The following is a 22,588-nucleotide window of genomic DNA, read 5'->3' on the forward strand; positions in this document are numbered from 1 at the left end:
TTTTGGTTCTTCAGTCATAGTTTCCAAAGGACTTTTTTTCTTTTCTTTTTTTTTTTTTTGGGGGGGGGGGGGTGGGGGGGGGAATGATAGCTCCACATTTAAAATAAGCCTGCAAATATAAATGTCATTGAAAATCATAATGGTAGAGGACTTCACTGCTAAGGTTCTTACTCTAAGCCATAATTCCCAGTTTTCCGATTGAAGCAGACTCAGACCATACAGAAAATATTAAACAATATTTAATATTATGTTATTTCCTTTCTTACAAAATTCACAAACCTCTGTTTTCACTTTAAAACATATATCTCATTAATATCTTATGTGTATAGCATCTTAATGCATTCAAATTTTCTCAATACTTTGACCAAGCCTGCAAGGCTATATTTCCCAGTATATATTTGTATTTTGCAAGAGGACACTAACAAAGGCAAAATATACACATTTAATTCTCTAATTGTCTTATAATGCCTTCTGTTTGGTGCATTAAAATGGGAAATGTGTGTTACCCTCTTATTGTAAATCTTCCATACCTTCACAGTGATTGCTCATGGGTATCTCCACACAGCACTGCCTCCTTTGTATTCACAATATAACCAACAAACTCCAATACTCTCCTCACCAGCTAACCCACTCTTTTGTAGCACTCTTCTTCTTATTGGACACAGCTGTGGCCTATTAAGGGCAGGCCTGTTCCTAATCTTTGGTTATTAGTACAACTCACACCCTCAGGGGTGAGACTGCCTTCTGCACTATTTTCTTACATTCTATCCCTCTACAAATGTGGATAGAGTAAGATAGAGCAAGAAAACCTAGTCTAAATTTATTGAAATTGTGAGCCCCAAGAGAAAGTTACTGTGGTTGAAAGAGGAGATAAGATTTGAGAACTCTCTCATAATCCTCATGAAGTTTTTCCCCCCAGATGTTTTCTTTGTAGCACCAATTTAACATACTTGAGCAGTCTATTTTGTCTCTTATAATGAATCAAAGTAGCCTGCTTTGTGTATCTGCAACACCTCAATGTCCCAGGACCATATCTGGCATACATTATTAGTAATCCAGTAATTCTGTGAAACAGAGAATGGACAAAAATTGAAAGAAACCTCTTGAATTCTTGAAAGATGCCTGTGGTGGAGCATGGATGAGTGCAACAAACTATTACTTGTATCACAGAATCACAGAATGGTTGGGGTTGAAAGGGACTTTTGGAGATCCCACAGTCCAACCCCTCTGCCTTCTCACCCTCAGAAGTCAATACGAAGTGACTCAACCATAATTATTAAGTGACCTTGTAACTGTGAGTATTTTCAGTCAACTGTCACATGACACATAAAGATCAATGGATCTGATGGATCACCATGCAAAATTTAGGAATTGGATGACCAAGAGGAATAGGCTTACCTTCATTATATAGGAATATATATATCAATAAAATCACTAAAAGATGCCATAACATATTTTACTCTCTGCCTACTTCCAAATTATTTTCTCACCTTGCATAACGCAATTAGGAAAAAAACCCCAAACATTTTCTACAGAAAGTAGGAGAAAAAATATACCAGTTTCACTGGCATTTCAGAAAAGCCTCTTAGAAAGAACAGGAATATAGCACTTGTAGCAGCACCTAAAATTAGAATTGCTGAGCAGAATGACTTCATATAATTTGAAAAAAAAATAGTTGTTTCTCTCTATGATACTGTTCCAGCTGCTTTAAACAATTTTGTGATAATGGATTATTAATTACATCGATCTTGCACGTCAGTTGACATGAGGGAAATATTTGCATTTCTGAATAATTTGTGTACAAAAGTGGTAACACAAAACTCACTTCTTGAATACTGGAAAAAGCACTAGCCTAATGCAAGAATATATGCAGAGAACTACAGACAGGCAGATCTTTAATAGCATGTAGATTACAGTTTACCTTTGGAAATAATATAAATCAACAACCTCTTCTCACTTGAAGGAAAGTTTTTTTTACTGTGTTAACTTTAAGTATTTGTTTCACCCAGGGGACTGTTCCATTAACCTATTTTTTTGATTTTTGGGCAAACTGAACCACAAAAGAGATCCTATTTCATGTTCTCACAGGGCGCTGATTGCCTTTTCAATAATCCACCATCTGTATCCAAAGTCCTATCTAATAGGAAAAAAATATTACATTCAAAGATGTTGTGTCTTTCCATGTAGTCTGTATTTCACACTTGAAAGAGACTTATTTATTATTAACAAAACTTTTTGGAGTGTCAGGGAGAAGAAAGAAAACCTTGATAAAAGACAGGATATATTAACATGAGTGGCAAGTTTTACCAAAAATATAAGCCACTGATAGCTAAGGTTTGAGAGATTTTAATGAGAAGCATTAGGTGACTTTAATACAAATGTCACTATCATTTAGTTGCTAGAAGGAGAGCTGAAGCAATACTAAATTGTCAGAACTCATTTGAGTCTGAAAACTAATTTCAAGTATAACTTTTTAAAATTTCTTTCATGCTTTCCATGAACAGTTAATATTATGTAGTCAAAGCTTATGAAATAGGACCTAGTTGTTCACTCATTTACTTCAGTTTTCAGCATTGTGATTTGCCCAATTTTGTGCAAAATGCTCATAGGTTAACACAGGAGGAGTAGAAAAGAGAATAAAATTCCAAATTGAAATAATGTGTATGAAATTTAAGCATTTACTTGCACAATTTGTGAAAACTTTTTAAAATGTTATGTTAACTCACATTATAGAGTTATTTCCAAAGAATTGTCCTGATAAGGTGAATGAGAATTTTTTTGCCATTTTTGCTTGTTACTGTCTGCATTTTTCAGACAGTAGAAGAGTAGAAGTTTGAATAAATGACATAGCATGACTCTTTGTCATTCTAAAAGATCATGTACTTTTTGTGTTCCCCAACTGTTTCATGTACCAGTGTCACCTGGCTGCTCATCACTGTTCAGCTCTGTGGCCTCCCCCACTGCTCCTGCAGTAAGCAGAGCCTGACTTCTTATTTCACTGCCATTCCTGACACACAAGTATTTCTTTTGGTGAGGTGGTGAGTGGATAAGAAGATATGTTTTAGCTTATCAGATCTATTCCACGTTGTTGAACCTAAAATGTAACCCAGAAGAGGAAAAAAATGATAGGTGCTTGAAAATCCTGTAGGCTGAAAGGAATCACAATGTCAGCTGTGCAACTAAAAAACCCACCCAGAGCTCAGAAATCAGATAATACCATCATCACTAAATCTGATGGTTCTTTAATTTACTCTAAAATTTCATGTATGAGAGAGGCATTTATCATCATTTCATGAGGAAGGAGTCCACAGAAAATTTTGGCACAGCCCTCCATGAACTTACAAATAGCTCCATAAACAGGTTTAGTGATAGGAGGCTATTATTTAGGGTAAGGGAGCCTGCTGAATGTCACTCAGACTGCGGCTCCACAGTGATTTGGCACTCAAGAAAGCAACAGGTAGATAAGCCAAAAACGTCAAGGATAGCAATAGAATCTCTGATGCAGCTCCCACACAGCAATAAATAAGTTATGGTATGATACTACTTTTAAAGAAAGAACAGCCATTTTTCCTAGTTCACAAGACCTTCACAAGGTATCTGAGAGGGAGAATAATGTTAATGATGAGTTTAAAGCAGAGTCAGTACGTGAAGTGTATGTGAAAATTCACACAACTAATTTTCACTAAGAAAGATGTGTAGCAGAAGGCATAAGCACAGTGCTTAAAACCTATTCAGGCTGTATATGTCCCACAAGGAACTTAGATGAGGTCCATAATGATGAGGAAGCTTCCCAGCAGCAGGGTTTTATTTCTCATAGGTAAGCAGAACCCTGCAGTACAGATATTGTGCTGTAAACTGCTGCAAGGTGCACCAATACTGACATGGTACCTGCTATCTCCACTATGGAAAGAAGCTATATAGGTTTGCCTTGATGTGTATCCTGATCTACCATCTAACAAAAAACTTCACATGTTTTAGATAAAATTCTCACCAAGAAGAAAATAACCTTGCAAAGCTAGTTGTCTGCTTTCTGCTGAGGATATTTATAGGGGAAAGCACTGTATAGACAAACACTTCAGAACTCACTGTGAAGATGTAAGACAAACAAAGAACTAAGTTTTATTCTGAGGCTGAGACACATGGTGATCTCAGGTGTGAAAATAAATCATTTCCAAAATTGTTTCACATCTGAGAAAACCAAAACTCCAAAAGCATGAAGCTCAAAATTTTAACCTAAGCTTTGCAGGACTAAGCAAAGGAATTTACAACCACTGATAGCAGTTTGTCTTCAATATGGTTTGACAGTTATTGTCACAAGTTTAAGTTTGTGTTAGGAGGTATTTGGCAGAGGACATTTTACGTCCTTTATAGGATCCACCTCGCAGAAGATGCACTGGGGTTGGAAACAGGGGTTAGAGATGACTAAACACAGAATTATGCACATGCAAGGTATAATGGCTTCATCACTATACTCAGACTGAAATGTGATTAACATAACAAAATGATCAAGCATGCCTTAGGCTGCCAGGCTGAAGACTTATCTTCCTTGGCAAGGTTCTCATGCAGTGGGAACACAACCACTGAGTTTTCCTGAAGTTGTAGGTGTGTCTTCTCATCTTGAGCATCTATAGATTGAAACAAATTATTATTCAATATTAGTGCATCACCAAATGTCAAGCCCACAGTTAGAAAGCGTTCTGGTGGTCAGGCATATTGTCTCATCTCAACATGGAAGTGCTAGGCAATCACAACTTGCCAGAACAATTTCATGCCACAAAGAGCTCATGTCATCAGCTTTCCTTTAAGGATATCAATGTATATAAAATTTCAACTTTCATCCATCTTCATAGATCTGATTACTTTTTGTCTTTTCAGAGAAACCCAAGATTCATTTGTTTTTGAGGGAGCCGATCTCAAAATGTGGTGCTACATTGTACATATAAATAGCTGCATCCTGACATATTCAAAAATTTCATTTACTGCATCTACATTTTATCATTGTTTTATCTCTGTCACTTCAAGGCGTTTCTCTCCAGATTGCTGCAGATTCAGTGAGATGAGAATAAGACACTTAGAGTGGCAAGAACAAGTACAGGTGGGTTCTGATTTGTTATGCTGCAGTTCTTATAAATGGTGTCTGTCTGACTGATGTGTTTGCCAGAAATCATCTCCATACTTTGTTTCAGGAAAGCTTGTTAGAGGTAATAGACCACATCCTTGGAATCTTCACTCTTCAGAAAAAGAGGTTTTTGGAGCAGTGAAAGAAAAATGATGACAGACATCCTAAGGCAAAAATATCTTCTGAGCTCCAAATATGGCTTACCAATTCACATGCACATGCCTAGTCATAAGGATCCTCTTCCTCCCCCAAGAAAGTGCATTGTGACTTATTCAGCAGGAATCCAATGGAATTGATGACTATTCAGCCAGTGCCTTCTGGCCCTGTGTTTGCACTCGGTGATCCATTTCATTCAGTCAAAATTGGTCATGAGATAAAACCATTCCTGCAAGAGACTTCTAAACACATTACTTTTTAACTCTAAATCCCCATTCAGCTCTTCAAAAATGTGATACATATGTCAATACAATCTAGAGTAAAAGTTTCCAGTTGAGGCATATAGGAATTCTGTCTTGCCCTGCACTAGAAAGAGTTCCACTTCATCACACTTCACAGTAAGAAGTAACAACACATTTTCCCATAATTGCAAAAGAAATTCTTACATAAACACTAAAAATGTTACTTCCACCTCTGTATCTGTCTCAGTTCTTTCACTTCTAATATTTGGAACTCCTACCAAGAGTGTCCAAGCAGTCTTCTCCAGCACTGAGGAGTGGACAGTTTAGTACTGAAATCAACATTTTAAAAGTGGAGAGAAAAGGAAAGTTGCCTTTAGATAACCACAAAACACAGTATCAGCAGCAGCTGCCCGAAACAGAAATGGCTAATTACTTACTAACTGTCATGCTTTAGTGTGTAAAATAGTCCCTACACAAAACCATATTCAGTGGCAGAGGCAGGTCCAAATGCTTCTATAAATCAACTAAATTCCATGAATTGCTAGAATGTAAATGGGGAAGATGACATGAATTACAGTCTAACAAGAGTATTGAATCCTTAAATGAATTGTACACTCCCATTTTTAATGCAGAAAGCTGAAACCAGGCATAATAAAAATAATTAAAATGAGGTTTTGAATACATTAATCTAGATGAAAAGTGCTTTAAAGAGCAAGTGAAGCAGAAAAACAGACAGAATGTGTATGGCATTTACTTGTAGATATCCTTTGCAGCTGCCATTATCTGTTACCATTAGTAAAATGTAAAAAAGTAGAAGAAAGAAAAAAAGCTTTAAAATATTTTTATTACATTGAAATTCAAGAAACAAACACGGAACTACTGCCTTCTAACCAGTGATAACTGCATTCTGTCACAAGCTGAGTCATTCCTTAGAGAAACAGGTGAGGGAAGAAATAAAAGGACCCAATGACAACAAGGGTACTGGCAAGCCATTAGACTTTCTGGAATATAACTACAAGGTAGATACCTACAAGAGACTACAAGGAAAATGTAAAATATCAGTACAACCTTCAGGTCACAAAAGTAATAGGGAGGGCTTTCTTAGTTCAGAAGCTCTGGTGTGACCAGAGATCCCTCTGGAACGCTACTGTCTGCAGCACTGAAGCCACTTACAGCCAGACAGGAAACAGAACTGATGAGACCATTCAAGACCAGAAAGACCATCTAATGAGCCAAGAATCAATGCTGAACACTGCCAGGATTTCAGGCTTAGACTTAAATGTCTGCTGTCAAAAAATTGTCCTTTTAGTCATTCAGACATCCTTTAGATTCAGCCCTACTACTTTTCTGTAGTCTGAGTCTATATTTTAATTTCAAAGGAGTTCAGTTCTTTTCTGTCTCAGCAAAGAAGCCGTTTTAAGGCAGTATTGTCACAAAACCCATACTATATAGTGCTCAGAAGAAGCCTATGTGTACATATCTATACACATTTGTGTATCTTAAATTTGCCCTCCCAAGAAGACACTGTCAGAGGCAAGATTCCCCTTCTAAATTCATACATTTCATCTTTCTATTTGTATCTATGAATAGCTTAACCCTCAGCTGCTCTTGGTTTCTGTTCTTAGAATAGCTGGTAGCTAAATTATGAGAAAATCAGGATGTCAATACATGTATTTCTTAGGAGCATTCAAGCCAGACACGTGATTTCTAATTTAAGGCCATCATGCTCCTAAAATAGGAACCTCCTCAAGCTCTGCCAGATCTTAATAAGTAAATTGTTCAATTCACTTATTTCTAGGCTGGCCTGAGTGAGTCAGATATTTTAAGAATATCAAGGAGGAAACAAAAGCTAAGACTATACTAAAAACCCCTATGATACTACAGCACTGTACTTCAGATTTCTATAATTTCAAATCAGAGCTTTCTTGAATATGCTCTAAACTTACAATAATTCATTCTGTTTATAAACAAATATCTATCTAAACATAACAATATGACCAGCAGAGAAGTTGGCCTCCCTATGAGGCAAGCTCTGAAATGAGAAGAGGGGCCAGGACAGTCAGGATATCTGCCCCACTGACAACATGGGAGAAAAAGCTGGAGACTGAAGAGAAATTATGTCAGGGAAGCAGAAGGGGTTGGGAGCTAAAAGCACGGGTTTAACTCATTCATCAGATGGGAAAGAAGTGAGGGAGCTGCTGCTCCTAGAAGTATCTAGAATGAGACTGGTGCTCTCTTTATATTACAGGACCAACATAGAAAAGAAAATAAATTTTAGGCATTTTTAATATATGTTATTGAAACACTTTTGTGTATTATTTTAGAAGTAGCAGCAGTAGAACAGTATAGCAACAAAGCAAAAGAGGCAATTTTAAAATAAAGATGTAATCTCTCCTGCTCAACCAACTGGAAAAAAAGCAGATAAAAGATTTGACACACAGGGAGTTTCATAAAAGGTCTGCAAGTCCAAAAGATATCTTCTTTTCCCCTCTATATCAGCTGTCTTAGTAAAAGATGCTACCTTTTGCTACAAACTTTATCTTTTTAGGGCTGTTGCCTGAACATCCTTGAAAATGTATGTTTGAGAATTTTCTTGTAAAAACATTAGTTCTACACAACACATCTTATACAGCAATATATCGATATGTCTATTATAAAGAATATGCCCAAGTTGTTTTGTGTTTTTTTTTAAGTGGACATAATTGAGTTACAGGTATTCACAATGTTTTCTTTCTTGCCTAAGGTCTAATATTATTTGTGGTCTATAACTTCATTCCTGATTTACTTAGGATACTTTTTTTTTTTTAAATCCAGGAATATCAGACATTTTAAAACTACACATCAAAATACAGCTCTTTAGCTCAATGTTTTGTCATCAGTTGTGCATGTCATCCTTTCCTATCCCAAACTATTGCAGGCTGTGAAGCAATGCTGGGCAGAGTGAAGGAGGGTTGCATACTGATTGTAAACAACACAGTCAGCTTAATAACCAAGTTTCCCTGTTCATATTTACAAAGTTTTAAAGGAAAGAAACATCTAGCTTCCCTCAAGCATTAACATAGTTAATGCTTACCTGTTTTTCTCAATCATAAGTTTAATTGCATTGTAGGAAATGAACATTTTAAGCATTTTGTAGTTTTCAGGCTGTATGCCTCCCCAGCTAAGCTAGACATTTGTTTGCACATTGAACCATTTAGCTGAAAGATATGCTGAAGTCGTCTGAATTGTTACTGCAAATTTACTGTTTTCAAAAGGAGCTGAAACCTAGAAATGCCAGTGGAAACCTTTGGTACTTCCACTCTGGCAATTACTGCCACAAGAAAAGACAGATACATTTGTTTCTGCCTTCAGCTGCTGCTTGGAAATCTGTTTCTGTTTTTACTCACGTATTTATAGATCTTTAGCTAAGTCGTTACTCTGAGTTTCCATAGTGATAACTGAAATATGTATTAACACCAAACCTCAAGGCATATTTATGGTTGGCAATGCTTCATAAATTACTTTTTTCAAGAGCAGCTTCTCAAAACATATTTGCTCAGTTCAGTTCCTCACTTGATTTGTGATAGATACTTTTGATATAGCTGTATTTATCTAGGGGAGAGATATTTTTCCCTCTGCAAGATTCAGCGTGTTGATATTACTTTTTTTTTGTCTATACTATCAAAAGGTCTGAGGAGATGAAGTTTCTGAATTCAGAATGCTATCTTTCAAATAAAATCACACTTTTCAATTTGCCTTACTTTCAATTAAACTTTCCTTAAATGAAGCACCATTAATGGACAGTATAAAACATCACAGATAACTTATCTGTATTCATAATAATGAGTTTCTGAACAAAGAACCTTTTTCTCTGGTTGCTATCAGATTAGGAAAGAATCACCCATTCATACCACCTTGCTAATTGGAAAAGCTGAGCTGCAGCTCATCAGGTATACCCAGAACCTCCCTTTCTGAAAAAAAATTCTAGGCCAGGATTTTCCCATTCTGCTTATTTTTCCTGATACATTTATCTAAATATTCAATTAGTTTGCTCTGGGATGCCTTAATGTCATGATAAAAAGAGCAAACATCAAAGCCAAAATATTTTTACTAGGTTACTGAAAAAAAAAAAAAGTGCTTGGGTTTTTGGTTTGTTGTGTTTGGGGGGCTTATTAGTAGATGTTTGAAAATCTAATACACTGACAGTCAAAGAGAATGTTTCCAGGAAATTTCTGAATGAATGAATGACTAAACAAATTTCCTCTTCATTTCTGGTAATTGCTTCAGTGAAGACAGCTGAATTGGAGGTTATTGGATGAAAATCTTTCACTGTTTATTTCAAACATATTCAGGGCTGGCCTCTTTTCTGCACATACTAAGGAGAACTGTCATGCATACAAATACAAGGTGACAAATAATGACCAAAACAGGCCTAGAAAGGCACTTGAGGCTGAATTAATGAAAGTGCCTATGTGGTCCCTATTTTACCCTGCTTCCAAGTAGGAATGTGCTTTAATTTCTTATTTGCCTCCTGCAGCTGCTGGTCATTTAAAGAAGGAAGTGCTTGCATTCAACAAACTGCATTTTCATTCAGTGTGATGCAGTATAAAGGTGTCTCTCATTAACTGCAGGTCTCTGTTGTGTGCCATAATCCTGTCCTCCCTTCTTATCCTCTGCAGTCATCGCCCATATGCCCACATGGCAACAACTACGAGCACAAAACATCCTTCTCCAACTAGTATTGTGTCAGACCCATATCTCCAGGTTCCAACTGCTGGGCATCCTTTTTTCATTATCCTTGCCTTAAATAGCATTTTGTATTAGCTTAGCTTTTCGTGAATCTCAGCAGTTCAGACTGTTGGGGTTTAAATTGTTTTTTTCTCTCCATAACAGTGGAGACTCCTGCACAAGGAGAGTGCCCTCTGCAGTCATGCTTTGCATCTTGTGCTGCTCTGGTCTCCAGTCATCTCAGCTATGACTGAAGGAGAAAACCCTCTCTTGTTCTGTTCTATCAGGCTAGCTCTCAGGGCCCCAAAGCTCAGGGGCTTTAGCTGCAGAGCTGATTTGAGCTCAGGCTGTTTCCTTTGATCCTTGTCTATGTGATGCTGCTGATGTGCCTCTGCCCAGACTGCATCATGCTGATCCTGACCCTGACCCAGTGAGAATCAGATGAAGCCAAGTCTAACACTCTTCAATGTGCTCTCACAATTGAGACATAGCCAGAAGAAACTGAGCTAGACATTGCTAGTGGCTTATTGTGTCTGTGTGAGACAATGACCCTTATGTCCCTCTCCTAGATCAGCAGCAGGCAGGAATATGGGACAGCTGCAGCTCTCTAGAGATTGCAGGAGCTGCCCTTGCTGCTCATGCTCTGCGCCTGGTGTCTGTACTGAGAGTCACAGATCTGCCTTAAGGATACAAAGACAAGCACAGTGCACCCTCAGAGTCACCTTTGAAATTTATGCAGAAGAAAAAGTTAAATTTGTGTTGTCTAGCAAATATTAGCACTACCTCAGTGCTTTTCTCCCAGAATTGTTTGGGGTTTCATGAAGTAGGGTATAAATGGGATTACTGAATGAAGCATGTTGCATAAGTTTTCCTTTAGTCATGATTTGCTTCCGTCGAACCCACTCTCTGTGTCACTGCAGAGATTAATTTTTAGTACTGAAAATATGGACTTGAATGTACTCAAACACAACAATTGCTAAGGGACAATGTGATCCTGTACATTAGCAATTCTCTGGAAACTGCCTGTTTGTAAACCTCTGCTTTTAATGAAAAAAATGAGGTGGCTTGTTATTTTCTCATTAAGGGGTAAGTTACTTCAACTTATTTTCTGATTGCATGTTTATAGCTACCAGCCTGCAGTAACTTGTCATCTAGTAATTTCCTACTGTGTCATCAGTCTTCATAAATATTTTGATCCTCAACACATCTGCACCACTACTATCTGATAAAATACAGACCTCTTTCTTGAAAGAAAAGATGGACTACTTCCTTTTTCTACCTTTCCTTAAAATAAAGCTCTCCAGAGATTTCTATTTTGCTATGCTCACTCAGAAGCAGAGGACGTAAGATGTACTGGCATCCTGAAAATAGGAGTTCTCTTTATGGCTTGATGGAGACAGGATGATATAATAGTTTACTATAAAGTGCTGTGCACAAAATCAAGGGGGTACTAGTTGTGTCTGGGATGGAGTTAACTTTCTTCATGCAGTGCTGCCTTTTAGATTTGCTGCTAAAATGATGTTAATAACACACCAGTGTCAGCTTTTGCCAAGTAGTCCTTTGCCAAGTGCCCAGACTTTCTCTGGTACTCATTCTGCCCCACCAGAGAGTAGGCTGGAGGAGGTCACAGCCAGGCCAGAACATCCAAACTGATCAAAGGAATATTCCACACTATATAGCATGAAGTACAGAAAAAAAAAATGTGGTCTGGTCTTTCCTATGAAGCCATTGCTTGAGAACTGGTTGCTCTGCTTGTACAAGGTGGTGAATGACAGTTTTGCATCACTTGTTTTGGGTTTTGCCTATTTGTTGGCTGGTAGGTAGTTTTTTTATTTGTTTGGTTTTTTTGTTTTTTGTTTTTCTTTTTCTTTTCTCTTTCCTTCACTTATTAGGGTTTGACTGAAACCACAAGTTTCCCTGCTGTTACTTTTCTGAATTTCTATCCCAGTCCATTAGGAGAGGTGATAACAAGTGTTTGAGTGGGTGCCTCATTGCTGTCTGGAGACAGCAAACCACAAAAGGACAATTGTTATTATCTTTTAAACTAACAGAAGCACTGCTACTTCTTTTCCTATAAAGGTTGCTAGGTAAGGCAAAGCCAAAATATGAAAAGCTCATCACCATCTCCCTCTCCAGCTGAGTGTGCACAGATCACAAAGGTAAGTTAGAACAGTCATTCTTTCTCCCTACAGTAATTTTGCATCATTTAAATTATTTTTTTCCAAAAGTTTCATGTCTCCAGACAAAGGAAAAAGCCTGAGTATTGACTGGAAATTTGAATATTCACCAAATCCTTGCACCAAAAATTTTGCTCTCATGTTTAAAAAGGAGCCATTTGCCATTAGACACCCATTTCATTTTTAGTCCTTTTTTTCTCACAGTCTTCCTATCAGCAGAATGATTACTTTCAGGTTAACTAGCCCAAGTCAGAGCACGAAAATATAAGATCTCCAGCATTTCTAAGGCATGTCTCTGTAAATTACATAAAATATGAGATTTCTTCTAAAAATAAGGTTTTTTCAAACAAAGGAAGTTTGGCAAAAATGCTTTATTGTGTATATGCTTTGCTGAACTGAAAAAGAGACCATTGATGTAAATTAAAGGGAGAAAATGTTGACACATGTATGGAATGGAATGGAATGGAATGGAATGGAATGGAATGGAATGGAATGGAATGGGCAATGTCGGTTGGAAGGGACCTACAATAACCATCCAGTCCAACAGCCTGACCACTTCAGAACTGACCAAAACTTCAAGCCTGTTACTGAGGCGAGTGAGTCCAAATGCCTCCTAAGCACTGACAGACTTGGGGCAACAAACACTTCTCTAGGAGCTTGTTCCAGGATTTTGCCAAACTCTGGGTAAATAAAATATTCCCAGTGTCCTTTTTAAACCTCCCTTGGCACAATTTTGTGCCATTCCCATGTCTCCTGTCGCTGGTCCCAGGGAGAATTGATGAGCACCTCTCTCCCCAGGGAGCTGGGCAGAAAAATGAGGTCATCCTCAACCTCCTCTCCAAACTAAACACAGTGACACCAGCTGCTGCTCATAAGACATCCCTTAAAGCATTTTCAACAGCTTTGTTCCCTTCCTCTCTGTGTATTCAAGCACCTGCAAGTCTTCCTTTAATTGGGAGGCCCAGAACTGCATGCAGTACTCCAGGTAAGGCAGTACTGCAATTCAACACTCAATACAACAGGACAATCAGCTCTTTTGAGCAGCTGGTGGTGCTGTGTTTGGTGCACTCCAGGATGGGGCTTCCCCTCATGGCCACCAGAGCATCCTGCTGACTCCTGCTGAGTCCTTCTGCGACCATCAACCACAGCTTCCCTTCTGCAGGGCTGCTGCCCAGCACTCCTCTCCTCATTTATGCTTAGGCTGCATTTCCTTTGTCCCAGCTGCAGAATGCTGCTCTTCTCTTGTTTGATCCCTATGCAAAACCTCTTGTCCCTCAAAGGAGCCAAGAAACAGCACCTCACACTGTGGTATCATCAGCAAATTTGCAAATGTTGCATTCACCTGCTGCACCCAGAGCACTGATAAATTCATTGAACAGAGCTGGCTCTGGAGCTGAGCCCTGAGGAACTACAGTGATGACCTGACACCTGCCAGATGTGGCCCCATTCACTACAACCTCTAGAGCTTCACCATCCTCCAGGTTTCACCCACTGCACTGTGTTCGTCTCACAGCTGGACAACTTACCCAGAAGGGTAAAATCTAGAAAACTGATCTACTTCTGCAATTTTATCCACCAGGCTACTGACCTTGTCATAGAAGGACAGCAAGTTAATTAAGCAGGGCTTTCCTTTTATGACCCAAGGATGAGTATGCCTAATGATTGCACTATCCTTTAAATAGTTTTCAATAATACCCTGTATGATCTTCTCCATAATTTTTCCAGGAACTGAGGTTAGACCAATGAGTCTGCATTCCCTGTAGTGTGTGTGTTTGTGTGTCTGTGTGTGTACATGTGTGTCTGTCCATGTGACAAGGTGGGGGGTTACTCTAGGACCTTTACAAATTTTCACAACTTCTGCATATGTGAGTATAACTTATTAAAAAAAATTTATTTATTTAAATCCAAAGGAAGCAGAAATTTCCAAATATAGGTCAGAACAAAATGCTGCAGAGAGGTAAACAGTCGTTCCTTTGTGACTGCCTCATCCCTAGGTAAAATTTTATATTACTATGTTTTCATGTTATTCAGGGAATCGGGAATAAATATTATCTATTATTAAAATAAGATTCACCAAACCATAACCAGAGGAATAATCTATATTATTTTTTGACAAAAAAAATATATATCCAATTGATGACAGAAGTCTCAATAGCAATTTCTTCTCATGATATTTCAATACAGTAACCTGGGATGATGGAGAGTTTTATAATTAATGTCAGTTATGCTGGACATACTCTGATAAGAAATGATGGGCTTGCCATTTAAAAACATCAAATTTTATGAGCTGGAAATGAAATGCAGTCAAAATGGGCCAACAGACCAAAAAATGATATAAGCTGTAATTTTGTGATAGTTTATCTTCTGCTGGCAAAGCAAAAACTGTTCCCAGAGGAGCTGAATAATGCTGAGGGATTGGTTAAGAAAAGGCAAAAACACTGCAGCAATTATCACTGGGTTCAGAGTTACACATTCCTTGTTTGGAAAACAAAAATATAAAGCTTTAGCTTCATCTTTCTGCTGTAGCTGGAGAATATATTCACCAAATCTCCCCAACAGAAATTTCACAGAATTTTTGCAGAAAAATAATATAAAAAGAATCAACAGAGGATGCTGTAGCAATCTCTTGACAGTGAACAGAAGAAAAGTCATGACAAAGGTGTTTAGATATTTTCAGCATTAAGTTTTATGGAGTTTTTGTATTTACTATAAAGCAACACCCTTCCCGTTTCCACATTTTTCACTGCAATTAGTGAAAAGACTGTTTCTTCTGTCCAGAAAGGGAGAAAACAAGGCAATATGATTTATCACATCCAAAGTGTTTCATGAAAATAAAACATAAAGGAAAAACTCAGGAATGTTATTAAGAATTATGACATCACCAAGAAAAATGAGGGTAATGCATATAAATTTGTACATGATGTTTGCAACCTAAATGTTATGAAATGCAGTATTTTCGTTTCAGCTGAAGTGCAGCATTAAAAATGTCTTTCTCCAAGGTCAATACATTTTGAATCTGTCATCAGAGTTTTTATGAAGATGAATGTTTTCACCTTACAAGAAAATTCACAGAGATAGAAATAACATTGCAAAAAAAGGTGAGCAAAAAGGGCCAGATCTTCTCACTAAGTGCTTTTTTCAGCACTATTGCTCTGCTGCCTTTGAGTGCTGTTTGTAATTTGAAATTCAGAGGCTTCCAGAAAGGTGTTAAAGCCATCCTGGTTGCTTTGAAATTACTTATTTAGTTTCTGGTCCCTGCAGAAATGTAGCATGATCTCTGAACACAGGTTTTGCCATACTCCTTCATTTTTCCTCCTCTTTTAAAGAAACTCAGTGCTGGCGAAAACACTATTAAATGAAATAGTTAATTTGGCATGCCAAAAGTGGGTTTAAAAATAAGTTTTCTAAATATACTTATACTTGAAATTTGGGAATCTTCATCTTATTTCTAACAACTTGATATAATGAAAATCTTCATATCTATGTTTTGAGACCAAAGCATCATACGTCTTAAATTCTCTTAACTATACAGACCATGTATTTTAGGTACATTACGTATCTTGGGCAAATAATCTACTTTTCTTCTATGTAAAGCATAACACTATAAACCCAAATCTTTAAAGGAGATGTTCAGTAAGTCATAAAAGTAAATACATAAAGTTAACCAAAATGAAAATCTAATTAAATTAATTTTGCCATGCAAAAAAAGATAATAAAAATGATCATAAGATCATTTAGATATTCTGCAGACAATAGAGTTAGAGCTGAGAATTATCAAGGCTTTTTTGAAATTTGAAGCAATTGGCACCGAAAGAGAGGATATCAGGAAACACCTAGAAAATTGTGTCATAGCCTATTAATCTACTGAGCTACTTGGTTGAATGTCAAATACCCACCCAAGGTGCTCTGTCACTCTCCTCCACAGCTGGACAGAGGAGAAAAAATATAATTAAAACCTTACGGTTTGAGATAAGGGCGTGGAGTAATTACTTACCTGTTACAGTGATGGGCAAAACAGTTTCCACTTGGGGACATTTAATTTATTACCAATTAAATCAGATAAAGGAAATGTAATCACAAAGACCCCTTCCTCCCAAACCCACCCTTATTCCTGTGTGCAGCACCTGATTTTCTCTACCTCCTCCCCTCCAGCAGCTCAGGGGTATGGGGAATGGAGGCTGCGTTCAGTTCATCACACGTTGCCTCTGCCACTCCTTCCTCCCCAGGGAAAGACCCATCACACCCTTTCCCTGCTCCAGCTTGGATTCCCTCCATGAACTTTTCTGGTGAGAGTCCTTCACATGGGCTGCAGTGCTCCATGAACTGCTCCAGAGCAGGTCCTTCAGGATCAGGCTGCTCCAGTGTGGGTTCTCAGGGGGCACAGGCACTGCCAGGAGCCTGCTGCAGCACAGGCTTCCCTGTGGTCAGAGTCCCCCTTGGGAATCCTCCTGCTGTGGCGTGGGGTCTCCTCTGCTGCAGGGCTGATCTCCATGAGCTCCAGAGGCACAGCTCCTCCACCATGGTGTGTCTGCTTCCACCACAGGCTTCAGGGCAATCTCAGCCCCAGCGTTGGAGCACCTCCTCCCCTCCTCCTTCCCTGGCCATGGCCATGGTCTCTGCAGGGCTGTGTGTCTCACACATTCTCTGCCCTCTATCTGGCTGCAGCTGCTGTTGCAGTTTCTTTTTCCCCTTCTGAAATCTGTTTTACCAGAGGCACTGCCACCATTGCTGCTAGGCTGGCCCTTGGCAGAGGCACATCCATCCTGGAGCTGCTGACATTGGCTCTGTCAGATAAGGGTGAAGCTGCTGGAACATCCTCACTTTTGCCCCCCACTAGCAAAACCTTGCCCCACAAACCCAACCCACATAAAAATGAAGAATGGGAAAATTATATCCTATAAACAATTTGTATTATAAATATAGATTTCCGCTTAGTTCAAGAACTGTTTGGACAGAAGCTAAATATTATTATTTTTTTTATTGTTTGAAATTATTTCAGGAATAGAATCAAATAAAATTTACTGAATATGTACAAAAATTCTGGAACTAGTTGCAAAAGCAGCTGTGGAGGCAGCTGAGTTTGCTCAAAAAGGTTAAGGCAAATTCATGGGCAACAGGCTTGTAAGTGCACAATAAAAATCTACACAAGCACATAGCCTCTAATATCCTTAACAAGGCTTGGAAAATACTACACGAATGAGGTAAGTCTGCTCTTTAACTGTTGTAGAGCCATTTTCAGAAACAAAATTGATCTGACCCAGTAAAACACTTTTTTTTCTTGGTTTTATGGTCAACAATCCCTGTGCATATGGCTTGAAAATCTTGTTATATATTAGATCAATTTAGGCAAGTAATGGTTCTGGAGTAATGTGCTCCTAAAGGCACAACCAACTTTTAAGATAGCGAAACAACCACTTCAAATATAATTCTGCTAGACAAAGAATAAATGTAGCCAAATGTGTCTGTAGAAATCTAAAAAAAAAGAAACAGAACAAAAACCCAAAAAACCACTAAATAAATTACAATTACAATCTGATAATATTGATTGATGTGAACATTTACTCAATATAATAAGAAGCAAAGTGAATATTCCTCAAAAATCTGACAACAAAACATAACTGTGCTGACTGGATAGAAGGATTTTCCAGAAACTGTATCCTGCACGTGAGAAAATCCCTGCTTTGCCTGAGTCTTTCAAATCCATTTTTATTCTAACCTAAGATTTATTCCACTGTCCCATCTTTTGACAATTGGATTACTTGCCTTCCTTAACAACCTAAACTACAGTTTCACTGTCTATAAAATACAATTTTACTTTGATAAGACAAGCATATTTCTACCATACTGCAAATAAACATGACTTTTATCTCTTAGAATTTTATTTGCCTACTTTACTTACTGGACTAGTTTAAGATTGTGATATCTTTGTTCTGTTTTTTTTTTTTTTTTTTTTTTTTTTTTTTTTTTTTTTTACCATTACTGGTCTTTCAAAGTTTGTCTTCCATTTGAGTAATTTTTCTCATGGTCATGCATTTCTTTGTAAATCTACAGCACAACTGGACTACACAAGGAGACTTGTGACAAAACATGTCATTAACACACAATATTATTTATAGGCAAAGGAATGCTCATTACAGAAGAGTTGAACACAGAAAGTTCTCTTCAGAGTGTAGGTGGCAACCATCACTCTGAGGTTATCCTTTATTAGTCACATATATTCTTTTCTTGACATCCTGGGGAGAAAAACTGTGTCTTATCTACATAAACATATTCTAAGTGTCATGATAAATCAGAGCATTTAGATTTGTTTCAATAACCTATGTGGTTATTACTGGGCTGTGGCATTCACTTAATCTATCTCTTCTCACATTTAGATGCTTAGGGTATAGATATTTCACCACCTGCAACTGGATTTATTAGATCAGATAGGGGTGTATACATCAAGGAAATGATTTAGCCCACTTTTAGAGTCAGAGGAGACAAACAGGAATTTCAAAGATTTGCTCATTCCATTATTACTTCCTAGGGGAAGCAGGTAAAATGAATCCCATCCTTAATTTTAGACTTTTGCATCTGCCTTAATCACACTAAATTCCCTATCCTGAATTTAACATCTCAGTGCAACTGAATCTTGCCCTGGGTTTATACCCAGGCAGAGATTTTATTGGTTTTTTCAATTTTAATTGAATTCTAAAAATAGGTCCAAGGAGTATGATCTAGAGTCTCTTACAACTACCTCTACAACTAACATTTCATCTATATATGCCAACAGAGAGGAATTTGCTTTCAGCCACTACTAGAAACTTAAACAGAATTCTTTTTTTTACATAAAAGTGAACACAGCTGAATAACTGATTTTTTTTTTTTTTACTTTCATAAGTACTGCAACATAATTCTGTCCTATCATGTATTTTGAAACACTGCCAGAGTGGGAAATGGATAATTCAGGAGCATATTGAAAGTATACTTTTGAGCATATTAGTTGGCTTGAAATATTGAAGAGTACACTATAGTAAAAACTCAAATCCAGGAAAGAAGGACCTTAATTCTCCTGGGATTTGTTTCCTTGTGAAAGATGCAATAAAAGGTACTTGCAAACTCAGCAGCAGTGATAAGATCATGAGCATTTGTTGAGATCATCACTACAAACTAGAGAAGACTAAACCAGAAAAGGGTAGCTTCATGTAGCCCAGTAAATATGGTATTGCTCTGCTAATAAAAGGCTGAAGGCTTTTTTCTGGCTCTCTGAGGCCTCAGGACTGGGTCTTGTCAGCCTTGCTTCATCCAGAAGTCTATCTTAGGCTTGCCTGGAGGTTGCTTGTTTTATCTCTAACATCAGTTTTGCATTGACAAGGTGGCTGTCACCCAATTATTTTTATACTTGCTTTGCTTTGTGCAATTGGAACATGCAAAGCCCATTATTGCAATAATTTTGATACATTTCTGAAAGTAGTAGAGAGTGCTTCCATGTAGTTGCTCTATAGAGAATGAACTGCTGATGACCCTGGAATACAGATGTGGCAGAGGAGTACAAGGATGCAACGCAAGCAAAGGCCCAGAAAGTTTGAACACAGCACAAGAATTATAATCAAATCAACAATGAACAATTACTGAATATTAAATAATGCATCCTTGGGAGCTTCATAGGTCCCTAAAACCAGTTTTAGGTGTGATAAAGGAAACAAAGAACAAATACTTTTATCTTATATGTAATGGTTATAATCTGCAATACATTTGGATACAACATGGAACAAAAGACCAGTAAAGAAAAAACCAAGGTATAAACTGTGCTAGAGCATATATTAAAAATAGCCATGAATGGATGCCATTGTGAAGAGGAAGTAACTATGACCATCATACTCCTCTCAGCAAGAAGAAGGAAGAAATCCCTCACTTCTGAAATCATGCTTTTTCACCTGAGGGACCTGGGAAGATGTGATGTTTTTAACCCTCTCTTCCAGACCAAAGCCATCAACTTAAGATTCAGAGAAAGGGTGAGAATATGGAAGAAAATTATGATATATATTGTATTTTGTTGTTAGATTTTTTGGGTTTCCACAGATAATTTAGACTATGACTTCAATGTCATTGTTGCTGAACTAAAAATAACAGTTCATTGTACATTTATTATAGTCTAAAATATTTCAATTAAACTAATATTGAATTCTAGGTTTCCCACACAATGGGAATTCTGGTGGATCTATGTGTTTCTTTAGCCCACATAGTCACAGGAGATGTCGTTGCAGAACCATCACATTATTCCATTCAAACCTCGTAGCAGATGATGGGGCTCTGCTATGGGTTAATCTTCCTGTTGAAACTGAGAGGGGTTCATTGCCTGAGAATTTTATAAGACAACAATTATGCAATTTGGCATTGGATAGACAAGATTTACATTCTCACCACAGCAGAACCTTACTCAGGAAATTCATTTTCCTGACTCTGAGTTCAGTATCATTTTGTCTAGGTATGCTGCTGACCTTTTAGTCATAGTTTGGCATTTCCAGGGCCTCCTGTGTGAAGTACAATCCAGACTGGATCATTGTTGTGACCAAGCATACCAACGTGAATGATTTCCTGATATTATTTCCTTAGCCAGGTTTTTTTAACCATCAATTGACACCATGACAAAAGTATTTTAGAGTACTTTAGAGAAGACATAGGACTCAGTAACTAGCCACTTAAATATGTTTTTTCAATGTTTCTTAACACTTGAAGTATTTAATATTGATATGTCTAAGCAGGGAATTAAATAATAGTAAAGTTGTGGCATTTTCACAGTTGGTTGTATCATCATTGTCATTACTAGGCTGTCCTACACTGGGGTAACATCTGAGATGCAAGTAATTTGTTAGCCATTGTTTTGAATAATAATGAATCTTTTGCTTTGGGAATTCTTCTTTTTGCCATAACAAATACTTATCCATATTTATTTCCTTTTTGCAAGTTACTTCTTCCTACTAAGTGAGTTTTTATGCTGGCCTTCTTTTTTATCATTTATTTAATGAACGCATTTTGCAATAAGCTAATTTAGGGGTAAATGTTTGGCTTGGAAACAATATAATTGCTTTCTTGCTTTGAATAATATTCAAAGAGAATACAGAATATTTTGGGGGAAAGGTTACACATTTACAGCTTCTATTAAAGAAACAAAAGAATTATTTGCAATGGATAATGACTGAGAAAGGAAAAATATATAAAAATAGGCTTTGAACTCTTTCATGAAATTGAACTGAGGCATTTAATAAGTGATATTAACAGAAAAGCACAATATTATATGAGAGGCATTATTAAAGAAAATAAAGGTATTAAAAGTGCTCTTTATTATCCTTTTCTTTTCTTTTCTTTTCTTTTCTTTTCTTTTCTTTTCTTTTCTTTTCTTTTCTTTTCTTTTCTTTTCTTTTCTTTTTTCTTTTTTCTTTTTTCTTTCGTTTTTCTTCTTTTTTCACACAAAAGGTAACACTGAAGTGCTACACTTGCCATGGTGTTTGGCAACAGGAGTTGCTGCTTGAAGTTCCACTTTGGGGTGGCATCCTGGAGCTCTGGAGAGTTGAAACTTTTGCTGATACCAAAAATGTATCCATAAAACTCTGTTACGTAGTGCATCCTAAAAGCTAAAGCCATGAGCTTCTGAATGAAAGGAATAACCTTTCTTTGCCTTGAAAGCAAATACATTAGTATGATTAAAACTTTGTGAGAACGTGTAAAAGAGAGCCATTTCTTCTCCCAAGGCAGCCTATCAGTTAGACACATCTCCCTTCTACAGTGCCACAAGGACAAGTACATTTGTATAGTTAAGGAAGTTTGTGGAGGTTTAGAAACCCAAAAACAAATATAAATTAATAGCTAGGGTGGAATTACCTTTTGCAGGGATAGGAGTGGAGTCAGAACCAGGAATCTCAAAATGCCACTTCAGAGTCAGACCCTCACAGAAAAGGGTGAATCAACTGCTAGAAACAAACCAATAAGCTTCTGTTTTCAGGCAAGACCTCACCAGGGACCAAAGGTCTGCACTTGTTCTTTAGTCTGACCTGGTCTGTGATTTTCCTTTATTACTTTTCCCTCAAAGTCTAACATGACTCACAAGTACATTTCACTGGCTGAGTTCATGGCAACTCATTAACCCTGGATCAGTCACTATTCCCCAACCCATTTTGGCCTTTGCCAATCCCCATGATATCCACAGT

The 22,588-nt window shown here is 37.5% G+C and overlaps 1 long non-coding RNA gene across 1 annotated transcript; it reads right to left on the reverse strand.

Annotated features, from left to right (window-relative positions):
* Positions 1-2,559: 2,559 nt before the first annotated feature.
* On the reverse strand, positions 2,560-22,325 carry LOC134415086 (uncharacterized). The gene is made up of 3 exons (XR_010026928.1): positions 22,263-22,325; positions 5,324-5,504; positions 2,560-4,625 (listed from the first exon to the last, which is right to left on the reverse strand). It is a non-coding gene; the product is annotated as an uncharacterized LOC134415086 (long non-coding RNA).
* Positions 22,326-22,588: the final 263 nt, after the last annotated feature.

This window comes from Melospiza melodia, chromosome 2 (assembly GCF_035770615.1).
Source record: "Melospiza melodia melodia isolate bMelMel2 chromosome 2, bMelMel2.pri, whole genome shotgun sequence".
Classification (NCBI taxonomy): domain Eukaryota; kingdom Metazoa; phylum Chordata; class Aves; order Passeriformes; family Passerellidae; genus Melospiza; species Melospiza melodia.